Source organism: Tamandua tetradactyla, chromosome 5 (genome assembly GCF_023851605.1).
Source record: "Tamandua tetradactyla isolate mTamTet1 chromosome 5, mTamTet1.pri, whole genome shotgun sequence".
NCBI classification, from domain to species: Eukaryota; Metazoa; Chordata; class Mammalia; order Pilosa; family Myrmecophagidae; genus Tamandua; species Tamandua tetradactyla.
Window position 1 is genome coordinate 36,979,644 of NC_135331.1, and position 23,156 is coordinate 37,002,799.

The window sequence follows — 23,156 nt, forward strand, 5'->3', positions numbered from 1 at the left end:
ATAACTCCACCATCAACTTTGACCTTTCTGTCCCACTCCATAGGGGTGTTTGGGTTATGGCGATTCTGACTTTTTCATTTTGGAAGGGGCTGTCAGTAACATGGGGTCCGGAGACGGAACTATGTGATGTTCTGGAGAGGCTGGGCCCTCTAGGTTTCAGGACTTATCTGGTCCAGGGACCCATCTGGAGGTTGTAGATTTCGGTAAAGTTACCCTAGTGCATGGAACCTTTGTGGAATCTTATATGTTGCCCTAGGTGTTCTTCAGGATTTGCTGGAATGGCTTTGGTTGGGGTTTGGCAAGTTATGATAGGTAGCAATACCTAAATGATGTTTGTGTAAGAGTGACCTCCAGAGTAGCCTCTCGACTCTATTTGAACTCTCTCAGCCACTGATACCTAATTTGTTGAACTTCTTTTCTCCCTTTCAGTCAGACTGGAATTGTTGATCCCTCGGTGCCAGGGCTGGACTCATCTCTGGGAATCATCTCCCACGCTGCCAAGGGGGCTCAGGGTCTTTCTACCACTGGCAGGTAGGCCAAGGGAGACCCAGAGAGGCTATAGCGAAATCAGAGAAATCACAGGCCAGGGCTGGGTCTAGCCCCATCCCCATCCCACAGAATCCTGAATCACCCATTGGCTCATTCATCACTTGCCCTATTGATCGTTTCCCAAGGGCAGGGACCCTGTTTGTTTTGCTCACTGTTTTATCCATCAGGCCTGGTACAGAGAAAATATTAAAAAATACTTGATGAATGAATGAATGAATCAATCAATCAACAAATCGTCTTTCCCATCAGCCATTGTGGTGGACAGATCTGGGGTGGTCCCACCAAGATCCCTCTCCCCTGTGTGATCCCCTCCCACCGAGTGTGGGCAGGACCTGTGGCTTGCTTACAGCTGATAGAATACAACAAAGTAGCAAGATGTATGTGATTACACGTGCAAGATGATTGTCTGTAAGATTGCAGAGCCCCTCTCGCTGGAAACTTCCATCCCCTTGCATGCTTTGAAGAAGCCAGCTGTAGTATTGTGGGCTGCCTATGTCAGGGGGTCCGCATGGCGAGTTGCAGAGGGTGGCCTCCAACCAGCAGCCAGCACAAAGCTGAAGCCTATGATGCTACAACCATAAGGAAGTGCACTCTGCCAACCTGAGTGATCTTGGAAGGAGATCCTTCCCTCACTGAGCCTCAGATGAGGCCATAGGTGCTTCTCTGTGGGGCACAAAGCAAATGATGCAGCTAGGTTGTGCCTGGACTTCTAAGCCGTAGAAACTGTGAGATGTGAGAGGTGTGCTGCTTTAAGCTGCTAAATTAGTGAGGTTTTGTTACGCAGCATAGATAACTAATACAGTCACAGACATCGAGAGCCACAGTCCCAATCTCAGCTCATTTCCCAAACCCATTGTCATTCCATCATTTCAATCAAGAGATATTTTATTAAGGGGGTGGGGGGGAAAGAATCATTTAAAGATGGGGGTGGAGGGAAAAGGGGGAGCTCTTCAAACTGTCACTGGGGAATTCGGCAGTGACGGGACTGTGGCTGCTCCATGTTCCTTAACCAAGAACTCAGGCTCCCGTGGGTGAAATATTCTGTCCCCCTATTGCTGTGTCTCAGCCAGGCTTTGGCCAGACCTGGGGGCTGGATTCAGTCCGAGCAAAAGGCATCTCTGGCTGCAACTTTTCTATGTGGATTCTCTGAATGTCAGAAATACTGGTCCAGGGTAAATGTTCAACTGCTATTCTCAAGCCCTTCCAGAGAGCCCAGTGCTGCCCAGAGCAGGGCCACAGTAGAGAGCTCAGTGAGGTTTTAGCTCCATCTTACAGATGAAGCCACTGAGGCTCATGGACTTGCCCAATAGGAGCCGAGCCAGGATTCAACCAAGTCCCCTTGCTTCCAAAGCCCTTTCTCTTAACCGTTATACCCAGGACACCTACGAAATTTGCAGTTCATGGTGAAAAATGAAAATACAGGGCTCCATGTTTAAAAAGTAATAATTTCAAGATAGTAACAGTAGAGCATTAAACCAAGCCGAGGAAATTAGTTTTGCCTGCACCAGTGAGACTACCTATAGCAATTGTTATTACAATTTCGTATTCATAGGTTCCTGGAGTCTTCTTGGCAATCCCAGAACTGCAGCACAGTGGCCCTTCCCTCAAACGCTTGCAGAAGCAGGGCCAGGGAAATCAGGATGAATACAAAAGAAGCTGGCAAGCACAGAGTGTCGGAGCTGGATAGGGACCCATTTTACAGATGTGGAAACTGAGCTCCAGAGCATCAGAGTGGCTTGGCCTGTTATCAGCCAGGTCCCCAGGCTCCCCCACCAGCCCCCAGGGGACAATTCTCTGGGTCATCAGCTCATCCTATTCAGCAGACAGTTCTTCTCCTCCCCCATCTCTGCACCACCCCTCCCCAGCAGCAGTCTCCATTCCGTTGTCCTTCTCACAGGCCAGCCTTGTCCCAAGCCATCCGCCCTTCTTAGCTCAGTGCCCCAGAAAAACATGATCAGAGGCCCCTTAATTCAAATTATTGCATCTTTAGGAAGAAAGGGAAGGAGAGAAGAGATCAAGGCAAACATTGACACTCTAAAGAAGCCCTTGTCAGCCCGTTATGAGCGAAGAGTTTGTTTTTTGTTAAGTTTTTTCCGCGTGGCGTGCTGCACGTGAGAACACTCAGAGAGCACACTGGTGCCATCCTGATGGCTATTCCTTGGCAGCTTGCAGCCGGTACTAACGGAGAAGCCGCCTCAAGTGCAAGCTCAGTTCTGCCTGGTTCAAGAGACCCGGGCTGGGCTCGGGGGCTGTTTTTCATCAAGCAGACGTACAGCTACAACCCCAGAGCGCCCAAGCTAAGGGCATAATAGGATTGAGCCTCCCGCGTGCTCCCCAAGTCCCGGGGGGCTCCTTGGGGCCGGGGGCCGAGCTCCAGACTCTAAGCTCCTCCTCCAGAGTCCCGCCAAGCTGGGCTCAGAGCCACATCGTGCTCCCGGGGAGTTGCTGGGGACCACAGGATGAGACTTGCAATATGCACCAGGGGACGGACAGGACACCAAACCAGACATCTACATTCGAATCCCAGCACCGGCAGTTCCCAGCTGGAAGACTGACTGCATCTCCTAGGGCTTCCCCAAATAAGTGCCACAAACCCGGTGGCTTAAAACCAAGGCAAGGTTTCATCCTTCTGGAAGGGTAGAAGTCAGAAGTCAAGGCATCAGCGGGGCCGTGTCCCTGACTGAAGTCTGCAGGTGAGAACTCTGCCTCTCCCAGCTTTGGGGGCTTTGCCGGCAATTCTTGGCAATTCCCGTGGCTGACAGCTGTGGTACTTCATTCTCTGCTCTTGTCAGCACGTGGCTGTCTCCTTTGCACTATATGCCCGTCTCTATCTCTTCTCCACTTCTCATAAGGACACCAGTCATATGGGATTCGGGTCCACTAATCACAATTTTGATGACCCATTTCCAAAGAGAGGGTCACATTCAGAGGCCTGGGGTTTAGGATCTGGACATGTCTTTTGGGGGAGTTATAGGATTTGGCCCATGTCAGTAACTTGGGGTGTTGTTTTACCTCTCCAGCTATGCCTCCATTTCTTCATAAGGAAAGCAGATATAAAAAATGAGGAGCAGCCCTTATAACAGAGCCTGGCCATTAGTGCAAAATAGACAGGTGATGGACTTTATTTAGTTATTGAAAAGAGGACAAGGGCTGAAGCCTGCGGCCTGGTCTTGACATAGTGCATGGCCTTGGGCCAGTCACTGCAGCCCTGGTTCCTTTAGCTGCACAAAATTGGGGCAATGACTCACGTCTAGGTCATGGGTGGCCGTAAGTGGTTAACTGGGACCAGAAATGATAACAGGTTATAGAAGCAGCACTGCACACAAGCTGCCACCACCTGGGACCACCTGGGAAACAGGGCAGTACACTGCCAGCCAAGCATAAACCATCACGGCCGCTTGGAGAATAATGTGGCAAGGTGGTATCAAGTGGCAGATACACATGCCCCTTGACTCAGAAATTCCAGGTCTAGAAAGACACCCAAGAAAACTCCTGGCCCATGTTCTCCAGGGGACGTGCACAGAGATGTCGGTGGCAGCTCTGTTTACAAGAGCACCAAACCAGAAACCAAACCCCCTGGGGCCAGAAAAGTCCAGTTGGGTCTTTGCCACTCACCATCCCAGGAAACTTGGCCAAGTCACTTTGCCTCCCTGAGCCCCCTGATACCCACGCAGGAGAAGCCTGGAAAAGATGCAAATCAGAAACACATGTGAAGTGCCCAGCACAGCCTGTCACCCAGGAGGGCTCCCAGTGCTCACTTCCCCAGCCCCACTGCTTCCAACTGGTTCCAAATCCCTGGACACCACTCACGTCTCTGAAGTTTTATGCTGAGAGTGGAGGAGTCCAGGCTCTCTCATCTCCACCCTCTCTCAGGTTCTCCACCCCTCCCCAAGGAAGAGAAGTCACCCTGAATGGCTTAGATTTGGGACCACAGTCGGGACCGGGTTTGCTTTAGGGTCAGTGGCTAGTAAAGGTCAGCACGAGGGCGCAGCCCTCCTTTCCATTTATTATCCACCTGGAAACGTCAGGGCCTCACCCCCCGTGGGAATGGCCAAGCTGCCTTGCTTTCCCCCTTTCTCTGATTTACCTCTCTTCTCTGATGGGTGCAAATCTTATAAACTTTCTCTCCCATGTATCTTTCTCCTCCACAGCCAGGCAGAGCTAGAGAAGCTGTAGCTTTCAACCTGGCCGGGCCATGAGGCTTAACCCCTCATTTTAGGTTGCTAAAGCTGCCGGAATGTGATATACCAGAAACAGAACAGCTTTTAAAAAGGGAATTTACTAAATTGCAAATTTACAGTTTTAAGGCCATGAGAATGTCCAAATTAAAGCATCGACTAGAGGTTACCTGCACTCCAGAAAGGCTGATGCCATCTGGAACACCTCTGTCAGCTGGGGAGGCAGAAGGCAATGCCAGCTAGCTTTCTCTTCTCATTTCCATACAGCTTCCCGAGGCGGGGGTGGGGGGGGGGGATGTTTTCCTTCTGCATCTCCAAAGATCTCTGGCTGTGTGGACTCTGGCGGCTCTCAGGCTTTGTCCAAAATGTTTCTGCCCTAAAGGGCTCCAGTAAAGTAACCCCACCCTGAAGAGGTAGAGACGCGTCTCCATGGAAACCATCTAATCAGAAGTTACCACCCACAACTGGGTGGGTCGCATCTCCATGGAAACAATCCAAAAGAGCCCACCCAGCGATGTTGAATGAGGATTAAAGAACATGGCTTTTCTGGAGTATGTGACAGACTCAAACCAGCCCAGTCCTGCACTCCCAGACCAGCCAGGCCCAGCCGCACTGACAGCCGCGGGAAGTTCGCCTTCCTACCCTCCTCATCCCCATCCAGATGGGACTTGAAGACTTTGCCATCTTTATGGCTTTGAACAATTTAATTCTACTCTTCGGAGAAAGGCCAACTTGGTTTTGTGTTCATTTAAAGCCCGAACGCCAAGGGAGACAAGCCGGACCGCCGTCCGCTGCTGTTCACCAGCTCTTGCCACACGCTCAGAGGCTCAGTTCCGAAACACGACGGCCACTTCGAATAAACCCTAGTCCTTCCCCCACCCCCGGCTTCCAGCTCCCTATGTATGTGTGAATATAAAATATAAATATATGTAAATATAATTCTGCGGTCACTGTGTCGGGGATTTCAGATTTCCTCCTGGAAGGAAAAGGCAGGAAGGGAAAGGCTTGTAAGCACGGGCTGTGCCTCATTAAGCAGCATGTTTGGGTGGCGATCGCTTTTCTCTAACCTAGACAAGCCGGCTGGAAGCTGACCTCGGTACATCCTGAAATTTCATCAACTCCCTTTCTTCCCCCAAGGAGCCTCTCCGGACCCCTCACCCCACCCCCCGCCCCGAAACAGAGCCCCTTCCTTCCTGTCTCCCTGGGGACCTCCGGGGGTCACGGGGACAGTGTGCAATATGCATCTCCACTCTCATCGGTGCGGCTCTGGGCGGCCAGACGGCCTCAGGCGCCTGGTGGGCTACTCGCCCGCGCGTGGTGGCCCCTGGGGATCGAGGCCCAGCCTCGGGAGGGGACAGCCAGGGCCCGAGTTGACCAAAAGGAATCTTCCCCTCATTTTAGCAGCAGACACGTTTTGTAGCCTTCTGTCTTGCTCACAAAGAAAGCCCCTTTGGAATAATAATAAATGGGACTATCAACAATCAGGCTAATCGTCCTAATTTTCCTGAGCAAGTACTACCATCAATAAAGCCAGAGGTCACAATAGCTGTATTATTGGGTGCATATCAGAGGCTGACATTTGATAAACATTTGCACATCCGACCACCCCGTGAGAGAGGGCTGGTTATTCTCTCCATTTTACAGGTGAGGAAACTGAGGCTCCGAACGGCAAATTCCTTTGCCCATTGGGCTAGATCACTACCTGGGGCGTGCCTTACTCTCCGCTTCGGCATTCATCACAGCGTGGAGGCGTCAAGATGAGGTTCTTTCCTGGATTCAGCTTAATGAGAAGGCTCCCCTTGAGCCAGAGCCCTTGCTGGGTGACCCTGGGACCTCCCATGTGTCCTCCCGGACCCCAGGATCCTCTTCTACGAAATGCCAAGATTTCTAACCAAGGCCAAATGCAGCCGAGCTTCATCAGAAAGCTGTTTCCTGCCAAACCCTCAACATGTGGGTTGCCCCAGCCTTTGAAATATTAGAAATATTGAGAAGCGCTCACACACGTACCCCACCGCTCACGCCATCACCATATTTGGGGCTGTGGGTGCCTCCCACGCCTGGCTATTAGGGACATCTAGGGCCACCATGCCAGTGTCAATTCTGAGCAAGCCAGGGAGTGGCATCGCAAGGGGCAGTCCCTTGGGGCGCCACGATGTAACCTCTCTCGCCCAAAGCCGGCTGGTCGAGAGGGGGTGGGGCCCAGGGGGAGGGCTCCTGGAGCCCGAGCGAGGAAGCCCCCTTCAGCTGGCGGGACATCAAACCCCCGCACAAAATGCTTCCATGTGCTGCCAGCCCTCGGCCCGCGTCCTTCATGTTGGATTAATCCTCGGCCGGCTCGGACAGACATGTCCTCACAACTCTGCTTTCATGTTTGCCCACAATTTCAATGTCATCACACAAAATCAAGGCTAATTGTGAACAGGCTTCCCCCACCCCCTTTTCCCCGCCTCCCCATCTTCCCCTCCACCTCCCATTTCCACATCTGGATCCCACAACCTCTCCCAGGGGGCCTCGGAGACCTGCTTGGGCTGCAAACTCTTCAAATTTAGCTTGATTTCCCCCTTCCCTTCTCCCAGCCTCCAGAATATATATATATATATATATGAATGTTCTTTTCTTTCCTTTGCCATTGATCCAGACTAACCTGCACATTTTCCACCTTTCTGGGAAACCAACCCGCTATCCGATGGGGTAAAATAGCCCCCCTCTGCCCGCTGTTCACATCCCCCTTGGACTCTGACTCCCGACACACGTGTTGTTGGGGGAAGGTTTCCCCACGCCCACCCCTGAGAGGTTGGATCTGACAACCCTCAGCAAACACCCCTTAACAATGGGAGCCCATAACCCAGGCTGGACCCTGAGGCCCAGGCAACACGTATGCTAAGGTTTAGCAAAAGAGAAGGTAAAAGGCAAGGACACGGACTATGAAAGCAGATCCCAGCGGACTCAGTCCCTCTTTCCTGGGCTCTCCATGTGATGTGAGTGTGACTGAATCTCTGCAGGACAGGGTGTATTTCCACCACAGTGCCAGCTCCATCCCACGGGCAGTCGTCACATGTCAGGGTGTAAACCAAGTGTTTTCCTCGAATTAACAACCAGTTAGCTCGAGCAGAGCCCTGGACACTAATCATACCCATTTCCCAGGTGGAAAAACTGAGGCTCCGAGGTACAGAAGGACATGTGAGAAGTCCAGATTCAAATCCAAAATCAAAGCGATTATGGGAATGATTAACAGACTAAGTGAATTATTTAACGAGCCATTGATTAACGAATAAGGGAATGAATGATCAAATGAATGAACAAATGAAAGGAAGATAGATGTCCCCTTCTTCTTGGCTCTAGGGCACATTTTGCTTTTTCCCTTTTGAGGTGAAAGCCGGTGCAGGAGAAGCAGCCCCCTTCATTTCCCAGGACTACAGACGGGAATTTAACGCATACTCTGCCCTATCATTTGCATCTGCCTGGAATGGGGCCGAAGCTACTCAGACAAATGAAATTCTGACAAAGCGTGTCACAGGCTTGACGCATCTGTCACCGAGACGGGGAGAGACACACATTCGAATCTGGGAGAAGCGCCGGGATCTGGGGGAAGCACCGCAAGCTTTTAAATGACAATTGTGCAGTCCCATCGCCGCATTTCCCTCTGACCTCCTCTGCGGCACTGAAGGGCTCCGACTTGCAAACATCCCCCAAATAGTTCATCTGAAGGAAAACGCCTGTAAACGGAGGCAGAGTTGATTCGGCCATTTGTCTGGCCAGCCAGTGGCTGGGCGATGGCTGGAGTAAGTGTCGCCTGTGGGTGGAGGGGTGTCACAGGCCTCGGATCCCCTGTGCACCTCTGCAATGGGGGAGTGTGGAGCTTTTAAACTCAGCTCTGATGGCCTGAGGCGGTGATTTCGGCCCACACCGGACTGGACCTCAAATGCAAACGAGGGCTGAGCTCCCACCTTCCAACCTCTCTGTCCTGGGGTTCGAACAGCGGAAGACAGGCTATCCAGATGGATACTGGACAGATAAAGAAACCAAGGTACAGCAGGAGAGGACAGCGTGTCCTTCTTGCTCACAGCCACCTAGGAGATGGATGGAAGGGCCAGAAACCATATTCTTTCCCTGAACACGCGTGCAATCGCTGCTTATTTGTTTGGCACTGCAGATGCAGAGTTGAATAAGTCCCAGGAGACCCCTGGGCCCCGACACTCAGTAAGTAGCAACGGTAGGCTGTGGAGACTGAAAGACCTGAATTCAAATCCCACGTCGGCTGCTTCCCGGCTGGCTGGATTGGAATATGTTGCTTAACTTTCCCACGTCTCAACAAGAAGAGTGATGCTATTTTGCAGGAGGGCTCAGGGTCCCGTGGCTTTCACCCGGTGTAAAACCCTCCCCCCATTTCTAATCCAGCACCTTTTCGCCTCAACCCTCTGCCTTCCCATTCCCCCGTCTGGGGGGAGACGGGGGCCTGAGTCTCCCCCCAGCTCCACCCCGACCCCGGGGGCGGCAAATGCGGAAAGCATTAGGCCAGCCGGCGATTGCACGGCCATGTTTATGTTTGCAATAAAAGCAAGCAGGTGCTGGCAATTTAACTAATCAGGTCCCATCCAGGCCCCAGACGCCCGGAGCTCCTCAGCACAGCCTAATCCCCGCTGGGCCTTCCCAGAGCCCCGCAATTAGCCTTGACCCCAGGCCCTGCCCGCGGCTCTCTCGGAGGATCGGATTACGGCCACAGGACAGACCCACGGACAAAAGGGCAATCCCTCCGAGATCCAAAGCCGGACGGGATAGGGCAGAGAGTTCCGCAGGCCTATCCCATCGGCAATAGCAAAACAGGTTCGCTTCCTTCCTCTGGAATCATCTCTTATGGGTCAGGCCTGCTAAAGAGACGGGCTCTGTCTGAAGTTCCCGCAGGGGATGACCCTCAGACAAATTCAGGCTGCATCCCCCAAATTCACCTGGTCAACGTGACTGGATAGAATCTGTCAAAAGGTCTCTAACCCCCCACCAGGGCTAAAACGCAGGGCCTGATCCTGGAGAGAAGTTCATAAATCCTGCTTGCCAGATTCCCCCGCGTCCATATCCCCCAGATCCTCCCCATCGGCCAATCTGGGCCACACGTGGGTCGATAAGACTAGAAAAGGATTCCCCAAAACCTGCTCTGTTTACACGTTGAGCCAGACAATTGCTTGTGCTGTCCCGGGCATTGTTCAATAGGGGACAGCATCCTGAGCCACGCCCCAAAAGCCGCCCGTTGCAAACCACGCCCACCCCTACCCCCGACCCCATCCGTTGTGACACCCAAAATGTCTGCAGACATTGCCAGCGGTGGGGTGAGGGAGGTAGGGGGGCAATGTCACCTCCCGTTGAGAACCTCCACCCTGGAGCAGTGACCCTCGGTTCTGCTACCTGTTAGAAGAAGACCTGCGGGGACTCTGAAAAGTCCTAATGCTCTGGACCCCAGCCCCAGATGTAATTGGCCTGGAGTAGGGCCCAAGCAACAGGGACTGTATGTTTAAAAAGTTCCCCGAGTGATTCTAAGAATGATCTGGAAAGGTTGAGACACCCTCTCCCATGCTCCAGCCGGCAGGGTGAAAAAAATCTGTGAGTCTCAGCCCCCTCTCTTCTGCCCTGGGATTTCCTTCCAGAAGTTCAGCATAGCCTTTGGCAGCTGGGGTCCAGCCCCCATGTCCCCCAGCTGCTTCACGTATCTCCAAGGGGCTGCCCAGAGCCCCCAGCCCACCTCTCTCCATGTGTGGTTCCTTTATTTTTCTTAGCAGACATCATTTAACCAATTTCGAGTTGACCGGAATCCAATAAAATTCAGTCCCTACCCCACTTTTAGGGCTAACTGGTTTGACTGGTACATTGGAAATGTGTGAAGCAACTTTAGTGACAGCCAGCAAGGACCCCTTTAACCTTTCTTTGGGGCTTAGCTCATGTGAGCGTCTCCCACAGTGCCTACCCTGCCTCGGGAGACATCTTCTCTTGCCCCCAGAGCAGACTCCAGCCCCAGAGCTCTGGGGTCCTCTCCCAGCGTTAAGACACTCCAGGCTGGGCTTCACTCGCATTCTACTCCAATGAAGTCCCCCAGGCCAGCCCTCCTACCTGCACCCCTCTCGTCCCTGTTCCTTAACCCTTTTTCCCTTCTCCCTTTCACTCTTCTTGCCTCCCTCCTCCCAGCCTCCCACTTCCCTCCTCTCAGCCCCCCTCCTCCCTTCTCCCCATCTGCTCCAGCCACACTGGCATCCATGTCCCTTAGACGTGCTGACCTCTTTCCCTTCTCTTAGCCCTTGCCCGTGCTATTATCTCAGCTTAGAAATCTGTTCCCAGCATCTCAACCTCCTCTTCATCCCTCAGAATGCTGGTCAACGTCACTTCCTCAGGAAAGCCCTCCCTGATTGGCACTGTGTCACCAAATTCCCCAGCACAAGCAATCTCCTTTTCAGGGCTGAAAACCTGCTGTAATAGAGTTTATCTGCATAATCATCTGTCTCCCTAACTTCTGCCAGGGGCACCTGGGGGGCCAGCACTGGTCTGGCAGGTCAGACCTGCCCTAGAGAAAGTCAGCGTGCCAGGTCAGGAGCCGGCCTAGGGCATCCAGAGCTGGTGAGGCCCGGCCTCCACCTTCAGGGGCGTCCAGCATGCACAGGGTGGGATGAGCCCACACATCCACCTGCAGCATCGCGGCAGAGAGCACAGTTCCAGCAGTCGCATGTGTGGGACCTTACCAAGGCTGCTTTTTGCAAAGTTCGCTACCTCCGTGGGCTCATGTGGGATGCCAGCAGGTGTGGGCTGACTTTCCATCAAGGGGACCTAGAAAATGGCTTGAATGGTTTATTATGGGCAGAAGATAGTTTTAAAAATTGATCTTTCCGCTTCTATCAAAGGAATGCAGGTACATAGGGTAAAAGAGCCTAAATGAGTGACCCTTGCTGCCCAGTCTCCATGCGCCACAGAGGTAGCTACTTTCAATGCTTTGAGCTGTTTCTTAACTCTATATTTTCTGAGTGTATGTATATTGCAGGTTTCACTATAACCATTTTAACTACAGAAAATATTTTATATATGAATAAATCATATATATATAGCGAGAGAGACTACATATACAGATACAATTTTTTGTTTAAGCACAAGCATTAAAATCCAAGAGATACCAGGCTGGTTGTCTCACTCTGATGCTTCCTTGCTGTGTGGTCTTGGCCAGATTCTTGACCTCTCTGAGCATCAGTTTTCTCAGCTCTGAAATGGGGATAAGAACACCTATCTTGTTTGGGTTCTGGGGTCTAATGGGCTAATCCTGTAAACCTGGAGTGCAAGGGGTACACAATAACTGTGGCAGGATTTTATTTTCATGTCTCATGCCCAAGACAAGCCATGGTCTACTTCGTGGACTCAGCTTTTGGAAAACGAGCAGCCCCATGCCCAGCACTCACAAGGCCAGAAATGACAGTTCCTTTCCCTGATGCTTTCAAAATGCCAAAGGAGAGAGAATGGCAGGGATAGGCGATAGGGATGGCTTCCAAGTAAAAGCCAATGGCATGTGCAGCCCCGGCTTCCAGGCCCCCCTTCTCCCAATCCATGTTGTACCCTAGTTTGGGCCTCCACCCCACCCCCAACTCACTAGACAAAGGGCTGGCTTTGACCTTGACCTGAGCCAACTCCAGCCCAGCTCAGAGGGTGCCTCCTCCAGGAAGAGGCTCATGATTTCTCCAGCCCTCCACCTTTTCCCCCTGCACAGCCTGGATGACCCTCCCGCGAGGATGCTGGTTACTCTTGTTGGGGTACAAGTTCTAGGTTTCCCAGAACCATGAGCCCTTAAGTTTAGAGGCCTCTGCTATTCCCTCCTGCAGCTGCAGCAAAGCTAGCACATAGTAGGGCAACAGCCAGGGTGTGTCAACTGAGGAAGGTTCCCAAGGCAGTCAGCGTGAAGGATCAAATACGTTTATGATAAAACCAGTCAGAACCCTGGTGCTTCTTTCCTTCTTGCCTGCATTCCCCCCTCCAACCAGCCAAGTGACTATTGAGCACCTAAAATGTGCAAGGCTTGTCTTAGGGGCTGGGGGCAAAGCAGCTATTTATTCACTCCTCCAGTTGCATGCACTTATTAAGCACCTACTAAGTGTCAGGCAGCATGGGTGCAATGGTTGCAAAAACATTGGAGGCTCCTGCCCTTCAGAGAAACAACTGATTGCATCTAAGAAAGAAGGTCATCTGCTGGTGTCCAGAACAGAGTTGACAGTCAAGATACAATTGCTGAATTGCACAGCAAGTTCTTGTTCCTACCTTCTCCAAACTGTATGCAAATGGATGACAAATTGGTCACAACCAACTGACTTTCATTGTGCACATCACCATGTTGGAAACCAAACAGGTGCTATCTCAGCCCATCCTCAAGGCAGCCCCATGAGACAGGTACCAGCTTATCCATCACACAGATGAGGAAACTGAGGCCCAGGGAAGCTGGATCATCCAAGGTGACCCAGCTAGAAGCTGATTTAAATGAGATACAAAGTCAAGTCCCTGTAATGTCAGGGCTCCTCGCTGCCTGCATATAAGGCATGACTCTTTCCTGGTTCCTCCAGAAAAGGAGGTAAGAGAATATCACGAAGCAGCACAGAAGTCTGCCCAGAGTTACAGGGACCAGCCCGGGAAAGGAGAAGCCAGCATACATCAGGGCCATCCAGACCCGCATGACTCCCAGAGGAAGGGGCCTGAAACTGAGTCATAGAAAGCAAGGGTAGCAGGGGTGAGAGTCTCCCTGTGACAATGTGGGACATGACTTCCAGGGATGAGCCTGGCCCTGGCATCGTGGGATCAACAACGCCTTCATGATCAAAAGGAGGCAAAGAAATGTAACAAAGTAAGGTATCAGTGGCTCAGAGGGATCAAATAGAGTCGAGAGGCTACTCTTACACAAGCTTCACCAGGTACTGCTATTTAACATCGTTTGCCAAACCTCAACCAAAACCATCCCTACCATTAAAGAACACCTAGGGCTTTATCTGAGTTTTTACAAAGGTTCCATGCACCATGATTATTTTCCAGGAACCTACAACCTCCAGATGGGTTCCTAGGTCAGATAAATCCTGAAACCCAGAGGGGCCAGCATCTTCAGAACATCAACTTGTTTCATCTGTGTGTCCCTTATTATCAACAGCCCTTTGCAACAAGAGAAAGTTAGAATGAACATAGCCCAAATACCCCTAAAGATTCGAAGAAAGATCAAAGGAAAAGGTGGAGTTATAACAGAGATGATAGGATTTAACAAATGAGTATGACCGCTGATTCATTATATTGATGTTTCTTTTAGTCTCCAGGGTCTTGGAACAAAACCTAAAATTGTGGAACTGTAATCCATACCAAACTCTGACATCTGTTCTACAACTAATTGTTGCAGTGTTTTGAAATTTATTGCTTTTTTGTATATATGTTATTTTTCACAATTAAAAAAATGCCATTGAGGTTAGGAGAAAAAAAAAAACCAAGATACTTCTCTAACCCAGTGACTTGTGGATTTTAAAGAAAGGTAGTCTATCTGTAAAATCCCAGCACCTAGCACAGTGTCCAGCACAAAGCACGTCCTCAATAAATGTTTGTTGATTAGAGAAAAGGATAAATGAATAAATGCATGAATATACACATGAATAAATGTGTACCTTGTAAATTTGAAAGAAAAGAGAGAGCAAGGGTGGGCTTCGCAAAGTCACAGAAGACAGAGGGGCAGACAAATGGAATAGACTGCCCTGTGTGGAAGTGAGTGCCCCGTCACAGGGGTAATCAAAGCACTTGTCAAGGATGCGAGCATGGGAATTTCAGATTAATGAATTGGATTAATTAACAGAAATAACTATATGTATTCATTATAACCACTCAGCCAACAAGATGTTACTGTCTATCTGTCTTTTACAAACAGGGAAACTGTGGCTCAGAGAAGCTGAGACCCTTGCCAAGCAGCCAAGCCCCAAGCCCACAGGCTGACTCCAAAACCATGCCATGAGCACTCCGTTCTGCATAGTCTGTAATATCTCTACTTGCCTTTAATGTCTGTGATTATCTGCCCACTGCAGGTGGGGGAAGGGAGACTCAGGTTCAAGGTGTGTTGAATGGAGAGCACTTCAGAGACCTCTCAAGCTGGACCGTGGGGCCTTTGCAGGAACTGGAAATGGTAGGCCCTCAAGGGCTGTGAACCACAGAAGAGATCAGATGCAACTTGGCCCGAAGGTTTCCTGTGCTGTTAGGTTCCCAGGGAGGGCTGGGGTGATGTCTGCTCCCCACCCAGGAGACGCCTCTGGAGCCAATGGCCTCCCTGTTCAGCCCGCCTAACGTTTTCTATTTAAATGCAAATTCTGACTTTTCACTTGGCAGCTAGCAAAAGTTTTTTGCGCTGGAATGAGGGTCAGGATAATAATTTATCCACAGGCCTTTTTCTAACAATTATTATTTGTTCAAGGAAAGAGGGTGGAGGCCCCAGTGGCTGGGGGGAAGAGGTTTGATGCTGGTGCATGGAGGGGTCTGCAGATGTTGGGGGCAGCGGCCCAGGCCCTCTCCCTGGAGCAGGAGGAGCAAAGCATAAGCTGAGGCTGCCCACCCTGGGGACCCCAGCCCTCAGGTCATGCAGAAAGGGAGCTTGTATTTACTGAGCCCTGAGCCCTGTGCTAAGGACTAAGCAGGCCGGAAGTCTCCATAATAATAATAATAATAATAATAATAAGGTTTGATCTCATATCTCAGGGAGCTCTTGTTCTGACAACAGGGACAGAAAAGAAAACAATTATAAGGCAGGGTGCCACCTGCTCCAAGCTGCGGCATGCATGGAGGGCTGCAGGAGCCCACACGGAGCTCCTGGCCTGGCCCTGAGGTCTAGGAAGGCTTCCTGGAGGAGATGACCCCTGCTCACAGTCTTCAAAAATAATGAAAGGGTCAACCAGGTCACTCTCATACTCTGAGGAGCAGAATGTCCATTGGCATCCTCTATGGAGGATAATTTGATCAAATCTATCAATATAATAAATTTCAGATCTACGAATTTATGCTGTAGAGTTTCTCCCACATGTGTAGATGGATGCATGAGGTTATTCACTGAAGTATTCTAAGTAATGGCAAAAGACAGGAAACAATTTAGATACCTATCGTTAGGAGAGTAGATAAATGATGGTATGTCTGTATAATGGAATACTATGCAGCTGTATAAAATGAAGGAGGAAGGGATTTATTTACTGCTAGGAAAGATCTCCAAGATATGGTAAGTGGAAAAAGATGGCATGAATATGTTACAATTTGTTTAAAAGGCAGAGGGGAGTGGATAATATTTATAAGTATTTGCTTTGATTTGCATTCAAAGACTCTGAAAGGGCTCATAAAAATTGAACACATGGTTTGCCAGTGAGGAAGAGAGCTGGGAGGCTGGAGGTCAGGAAGGAGAGGGAGTTTTGCAGGGTACTTTTTATACTTATGAAATTTGATCCATCTGGATGGGATACTGATTCAAAAACTGAATTTAAAAAAAAATCCAAAGGGCTCGCCAAGCTATCAGGAAGATGGCAAGAGGATCAGGTAGAAGCAGCAACAAATGCCACATGAGAGGGGGTTGGCTGAGGGGACTGCTGGCCCAGCCCAGACATTTCCCCTGGAAAGCAGGGACCCCGGGCTCAGTCCAGCCAGGCCCACCCTGCCTCACCTCAGAGCCCCCCACCCCCACCCCGAGAATGCAGCAAACACTCCCCCCCCAACACCCCCCCCCCACTCCTGGGGCCTGCTCTGAGGAGGCCATTTCTTGCCTCATAATTGCATCTGAATGCAAATAGCTCTGTGAATGTGAATATATTAAAATCTGCAGCGTCAGCAGTCAGGGTGGAGGGGAGGGAGCAGGGTGGAACCCGAAACACAAATGACAGGCTGGATTATTGCACCATTCCAAGGAGGTTGAGACTTCATTGTGTGCCTGGAGGGTTTCTTGCTTAGCTGGTGGAAAACACTCCCCATTAAGGCTGAACTCATCCTGGCTGTGGAGCTGAGGCAAGGAAAAGGTGGAGGGTCCAAGAGGGAGGAGGCGATTCCTTACAAAGAGGGTCACCTGCAGGAAAGGGCTGATGGGGATGGGGTGGGGGTGGGGATGGAGGGTGGGCAGGACCAGTGGACTGGGGTGGGGGTGGGGTGCTGGCTCACCCATTCTTTCATTCCTTCATTTCTCGGCATTGAAATGAGCATCGGGGCACCCACTCGAGCCTATCACTGTGCTAAATTCTTTCCTCGAAATGTATAGGTGCTATGATCCGATAGCACCAAAGATTAAGTCCCCACTCCTGGGGCCTACAAGGCCCTTTGTGATCTGGCACCTGCTTCCCTTGCCTCACTAGTTTCCTGTCTGCTCCCTGACTGCATCACTTCAATCACGTTTCTGCTACTGTCTCCTCCAGGAAGTCCTCCCTGATTGCTCCCTGGACAACAACATCATCCCCAACCCCCTGACCCAGCTCCATATTTTCTTCATAGTTCCTGACATCATCATTTATATGCATTTACATTTGAATATCAGTCTCCCCATTAAAAATGTCAGCTCCATGCCTGTCTTGTTAATAGCCGGATCCCAAACATTTACACATTGCCTAGGACATAACAATAAATGTTTCTCGAATGACTGAATGATCAGTTGACAAGGTAGCTATTACTTGTTATCGCTGCTCAGCAAGCACGTGTTGGTTTAAAGGAGAGGGGGTTATAATGCGTTTGCCGAGCAGTTCTGAATCCGGTGGTCAGTAGATGGAAATCCTGGATGAGGTTCAGAGACTGCCCCACTACAGGCCTGGCAGCCACACGTGAGTCTGTTTATGCATGTGGGGAAACAGCAAAAGCCATGTGGACACAGCTTCTGATCTCACAGGCCAGTGCAAGGAGCAGATGAGCAATCAAACAAATACATAAAGAAGAGTAAGATAGTCAAACATGCTGAGAAGAAAAATAAAGCAGGGGTGGTTGGGGAAGTTCTCTCAGAAGGGTGGCATGGGGGCAGAGATCTGAATGAAGAGGCAGCCCTGAGAAGACCTGGAAGAGCATTCCAGCCAGAAAAGAACAGACAGTGCAAAGGGAACACACATGCATGTTCAAAGGACAGCAAGAGTTCAGGGGCGATGGGATGGGTGGAGCAGGGTGGGGCCAAGGCAGGGGATGCCACAGCCACAGTAGCGGCTGGATAACGAGGACCTGGGGTCCATGGAGAGAGCAATGGGGGCCAAATGGGAAAGGGGTGGATGGTACAGGGGACAAAACAGGCCAAGCAAATTGCAGGCTCGGTTATCACTCCACGCAAGTCAGCTGGTTCCTCAGACCTGCATGGTCCACCCCTCCCGGCCTCACCAAGTTATCATCTGGCTTCTGCTTGTAGCCCTGCAGTGACGGAGAGCTCACCCCCCAGCCAGGGAGCAGGTTTCTTTGACACAAACATATTCCTCAAATTAAACTCCTCTGTGCTTTACCGAGTTTCCCCAACCGCACCCCAGCACCTTCTTGAAATTCTAGAATCCATGAAAGAAAACAAGGAAAGGAAATAAGGAGGGAGGGAAGGAGACAGGACAGTGCTGGCCAAACTTCACATTATCCTCTCAGCAGTCCCACAGCAGTGTCTCTCTCCCTGTTTCACAACCAGGAGACGGAGGCTCAGAGAGGGCCATGACTTGCCCAGAGCCCCACAGGAGTGAGTGGCAGAGGTGAGATTCAAACCCAGGTGTGGGCCACACTTTTATTTGGGAAAGTCTCAAGATCCCATGCAGCCTCTAAACAGAACCCATCTTGAGAGGTCATTTTGTCCAACCCCCTGCCTCCAGGCAGGTATGAAGACACATGATGCAAAGCCTAGAGCAGCTTCCTTGCTGCAACGGGGAAAAGGCCCTTTGGTATAAAAATGCACTTAGATGCTCTCCACGTCCCTCTTCCTTGGGGGGGACTCAGAGAGAATAATCTGGAGCCCACAGTCTCCCAGGAACCAGCAGGGTGCATGCCATCCTCTCCTAACACCTAGACCAGCATGCCGGGGAGAAAGCTCTGGTTTGCTGGTCTGTCTCCCCGTGCACAGTCCCCGGAACCTTGACCTTGCCCAACCCCACGGCCCTGCGCCAGCCCCCTCAGCACATAGTAGGGGCACAATAAATGTTGTGGGGATGCGTGTATGACTCTCCAGGTCAAGTCATGACATGCCTCTGCCCCCTCCTCCCGTAAAGGTCATCATACTTTTTTTTTTTTTTTTAATAAAAAAGAAATCCATCTATCCCACAGTTTCCAATTCAGGGGCCAAGAGAATAGGTGGGTGGGGCAAGCTGAGCATGGATGAGGGAGAGATGCGTCGGGTCCCACTGCGAACCGCTGATAAGAGGGGCCCAGGTCCCGGAATCCAGACGGCTTGTCTATCAGCCTACTAAACACCATTCTTACAAGTTTTTTCTTCCTCCCCCCCTTTTCATTAATACCAAGGGTGAATAGAACATTGAATAAAAATCAGCCCTTTCCGCACAATTGTGGGATTGAAAGGTAACTGTCAACAGAAGGATTTGGGTGACAAAGGGAACTGTTTGGGCGCTTAGCAAATGATTTTCGGCTTGTCATTTCAATGGGCTGTGTTTTTCAGAGATTGTGGGGTGGGTTTTTTCTTTTTCTTTCTTTCTCTCTTTTTTTTTAATAGCATTTATTGCCATGCTTTAAAAAAAAAAAATTGCGTTGTCTCTTTTGCAGATGTCTTTCCATCACAGATGCTGAGCTCCTCTTCTCCTGGGTCTCACAGATGCGGCATTCTCCAAAAATAAAGTAAGATAAAATAAGATAGCCAACAGGTCGGGGAGGCCAGGAGGGGAGAAGACGTTCTGTGAGGACCCCATAGATGGGAGGTGGGGAGCACGGAGAAGGGGGAGGACATGGCTTAGATGCCGGCCTGAGGTTTGGCCAGTCGAGTGCTAGACTCACGCTTTGCCTGTGGCCATGTTCTGTCACGGTGGAGATTAGACACTTTCCCAGAAAGCTAGGCTGCTTCTCCACTGTCCATCTCAGGGACGAGTGTCAGACACGCCCTCGCTGGCCTGACCCCTTCCTAGTACTAAAGGTAGTTTACAAGATTTCTAGATCTGTAAAGAAGGGGTGTACACATGGTATGCGCTGATGCATCTAGAAAGTTCTGTGGTGCCAACTCACCTCTCACAGATACCTTGAGGCTGGCTCTCCAAACAGGCGCAATTCATGGAATGACAGGACAAACCACTGGAAAACACACACACCCATCAGTTATAATATGAAAATAATGTGTTCCTTACCTCCAAATTAAAGTAGGTATCCTTTTAAAAGTCTTCTTTTCTCTCTCTCTCTCTCTTTCTGTCTCTCTCTCTCTCTCTCTCTCTCCTCTCAAAAGAGCACTCGACCAGCAGTTATAGGGAATCCTAGGGAGATCAGCCACAGCTTGGCAGGTCCTTTTGATCCCTAGGCCTCAGTTTCTCCTATCTGCGAAATGGGCCAGTGGGACTTGATAGTAGTTCAAAACATTTTTAAAACCCCAGAGCTGGGGATTGTTAGCCATCGGGGAAATGTGAATTAAAAATCACTGCACATCTATCAGAATGGCTAAAGTGAAAAATAGTAACAAAACCAAATGCTGGTGAGGATGTGGAGAAACTGGAACACTCTTAGGTTGCTGGAGGGAATGTAAAATGATATAGCCACTCTGGAAAACAATGTGGCTACTTCTTATAACATAAACTACTCAACTACCATATGACCCAGCAATCCCCCTCCTGGGCATTTATCCCAGAGAAATGGAGGCTTATGGGGACACAAAACCTGTCCACAAATGCTTATAGCAGCTTTATTCAAAATAGCCCCAAACTGGACATGAATCCCAAGAATGAGCCTGGCCCTGGCACCATGGGATCCACAATGCCTTCCTGACCAAAAGAGGGGAAAGAAATGTAACAAAATAAGGTATCAGTGGCTGAGAGAGTTCAAATAGAGTCCAGAGGCTATCCTGAATATTACTTTCACGCAAGCTTCAGCTAGATATTGCTATTTACCGTGGTTTGCCAAACCCAACCAAAATCATCCCTGCCAACCCTAAAGAACACCTAGAGTTCTGAGTTTCTACAAAAGTTTCATGCACTATGATTACTTTACAGAAACCTATAACCTCCAGATGGGATCCTAGGCCAGAGAAGTCCTGAAACCCAGAGGGCCCAGCCTTTCCAAGAACAGCAACTCGTTCCATCTCCTCCCATACTGTCCACACCCCTTTCCCACATGAAAATGTTAGAACGGGCATAGCAAAAATAACCCTAAAGATTGGGAGAAGGATCAAAGGAGAAGGAGGAGTCGTAACAGAGAAGAAAGGATTGAACAAATGAGTATGACTGCTGAACCACTATATTGATATTTCTTTTAGTCTCTGGTGTCCTGGAGCAGCTAGAAGGAAAAACCTAAAATTGTGGAACTGTAACCCATCCCAAACTCTGAAATCTATTCTATAACTACTTGCTACAGCGTACTCTGAAATTAATTGCTTTTTTGTATATATTTCGTAATTTAAAAACTTTTTTTTTTTTTTAAAAAAGCCCCAAATTGGAAGCAACTCAGATGTCCTTCAACAGGTGAATGGGTAGATAAATCGAGATCTACCCACACTGCGGAATTCTGCTCAGCCATAAAAAAGAGCGGGGTGATCGAAACACGTGAGAATTATGGGGAGTGAAAAAAAGCCAATTGCAAAAAAAATTGCCAATGTTATGACTCAAGGTATAGAACAGTCTTGAAATGACGAAATTACCGAAATGGGGAACAGACCAGCGGTTGCAGGAGTGAAGAGGAGATGGGGATGGGAGGGGAGTGGGAGGGGCTCTAAAAGGATGATGTGAGACTTCCTTACCACGATGGAAATATTCTTTGCCAGGACCGTATCCGTGTCAGTATCCTGGTTATGATATTGTACTGTGAGTTAGCAAGATGCTACCATTAGGGAAACTGAGTGAAGGTATCATGTCCTATAACTACATGTAAATGTACAATTATGTCAAAATAAAATGTTCACTTACAAAAATGCACAGAGCCCATTTTGCAAAAACAATGTCATGGAGTCCAGTGTGCACGTCGGATGGATGCGGAGCTGGTCTAGTGGAATTGGAGTCCTGGCCCTCAGCCTCCCTTCTGTTTTCCAGTGGCATCCACAGCTTGGAGACCCCTACCAGCCTTGCATTTCCACGCCACAACTTTTTTGCCCCTCTGGCTGGCATGGCCACTCACCCCCTGGGTCCTGCGGGGGCTGCAGGCTGCAAGGCAGTGGACAAGACACCAGGTGGAAGCAAGAGTGACGGCGTGGGCTCGAGAGTGTTGGGGACGGTCGCGGTTCCTCAGTCTTGCCGGAAGTTAGGCCCTGCCCCGTCCCGCCCAGGCCCCGCCCAGACCGTGCCTCTCACCACGCCCCTTGCCCCCCCCCCCCCCCCCCGCACCCGTCTGGGCCTACGTACAGCCCTATGAGCGCAGCCCTGCCCCTTTCTCACACCCAGGCCGGGAGTCAGTCCCTCATCGCCCCAGTTTGGCCTGAGTCTGAGGCGGGCAGAGCACGGTGCTGGGAGTCTCCTGCTTTGGGGCTCTGCCTTGGGCGGGACTCACCCCCTCTCCTCTCTGAACTTCTATGTCATCATCAGTAACTGGGGCTGCACTCGTTCATGTCATACATGTGCCCCACCGCGAGGGGGCGCTGTTCTGGAGGCGGCTGATGCCCGGTGAGCACCGCAGGCACAGCTCCCTCCCCCGTGGAAGAGCAGGTGTGAAGTAAACACACAGAGGAGAAAATGTCACAATCGAATAAGGTAACGGAACAAGAGTGACCAGGGGAAGGGGTCTGAAGAGGGGAGGTTTGAGCAGGAGGCAGCCACACGGAGATCTGGGGCAAGGACGTGCCAGGAAGGGAAGAGCACGTGCAAAGGCCCTGAGAGCAGACCGGCAAGCAGTGAAATCCGACAGCAGAGGGGAGGCTTGGGGGCCACGGTGGGGAGGTATCCAGTCTTTCTTCCAAGGCAATGGGAAGACATTAGAGGGAGTTAAGCAGGAGAGGGGCTAATCCCATTTATGCTATAAAAGGATCACTCTGTCCACAGTGCAGAAACTCTTAGGAAGACATGGGAGGGGGGCAGGGAGACCTTCCCTGGGCCCTCCCAGGCAATGCTGTATGTGTCTCAGAACAGTGTGAGGGTGTCAGGTGCTGTTAAACGGTACAGCCCATGCTCACCAGCAACTTGTCCCAGCCCAGCTGCTGCAGATGGCATGGGCCTCCGAGGTGTCTGAGGACACAGCCTGACCACAGCCCCCGAGGAGATCCCCAGCAGTCGTGGTCCAAGTTTACCAACCTCTGAGTGGAGTTAGGAATTGTCTTCCAGGTCTTCGGATTCCCTCTCCCTAATGAGCCCTCATCTGGGG

The 23,156-nt window shown here is 50.5% G+C and overlaps 1 long non-coding RNA gene across 2 annotated transcripts in view; it reads right to left on the bottom strand.

The window, feature by feature from the left end:
* Positions 1–22,597, bottom strand: part of LOC143684051 (uncharacterized) — a 29,412-nt gene extending 6,815 nt beyond the window's left edge. The window contains exons 1-3 of one of the 2 annotated variants that reach the window (XR_013175813.1): positions 22,350–22,597; positions 19,893–19,958; positions 19,398–19,498 (exon numbers count right to left, since the gene is read on the bottom strand). This is a non-coding gene — a long non-coding RNA (uncharacterized LOC143684051). Of the gene's footprint in view, positions 1–19,397; positions 19,499–19,892; positions 19,959–22,349 lie in introns of those variants that run through there. The other variant, XR_013175814.1, reaches the window with a different exon arrangement.
* Between the last annotated feature and the right edge of the window lie 559 nt (positions 22,598–23,156).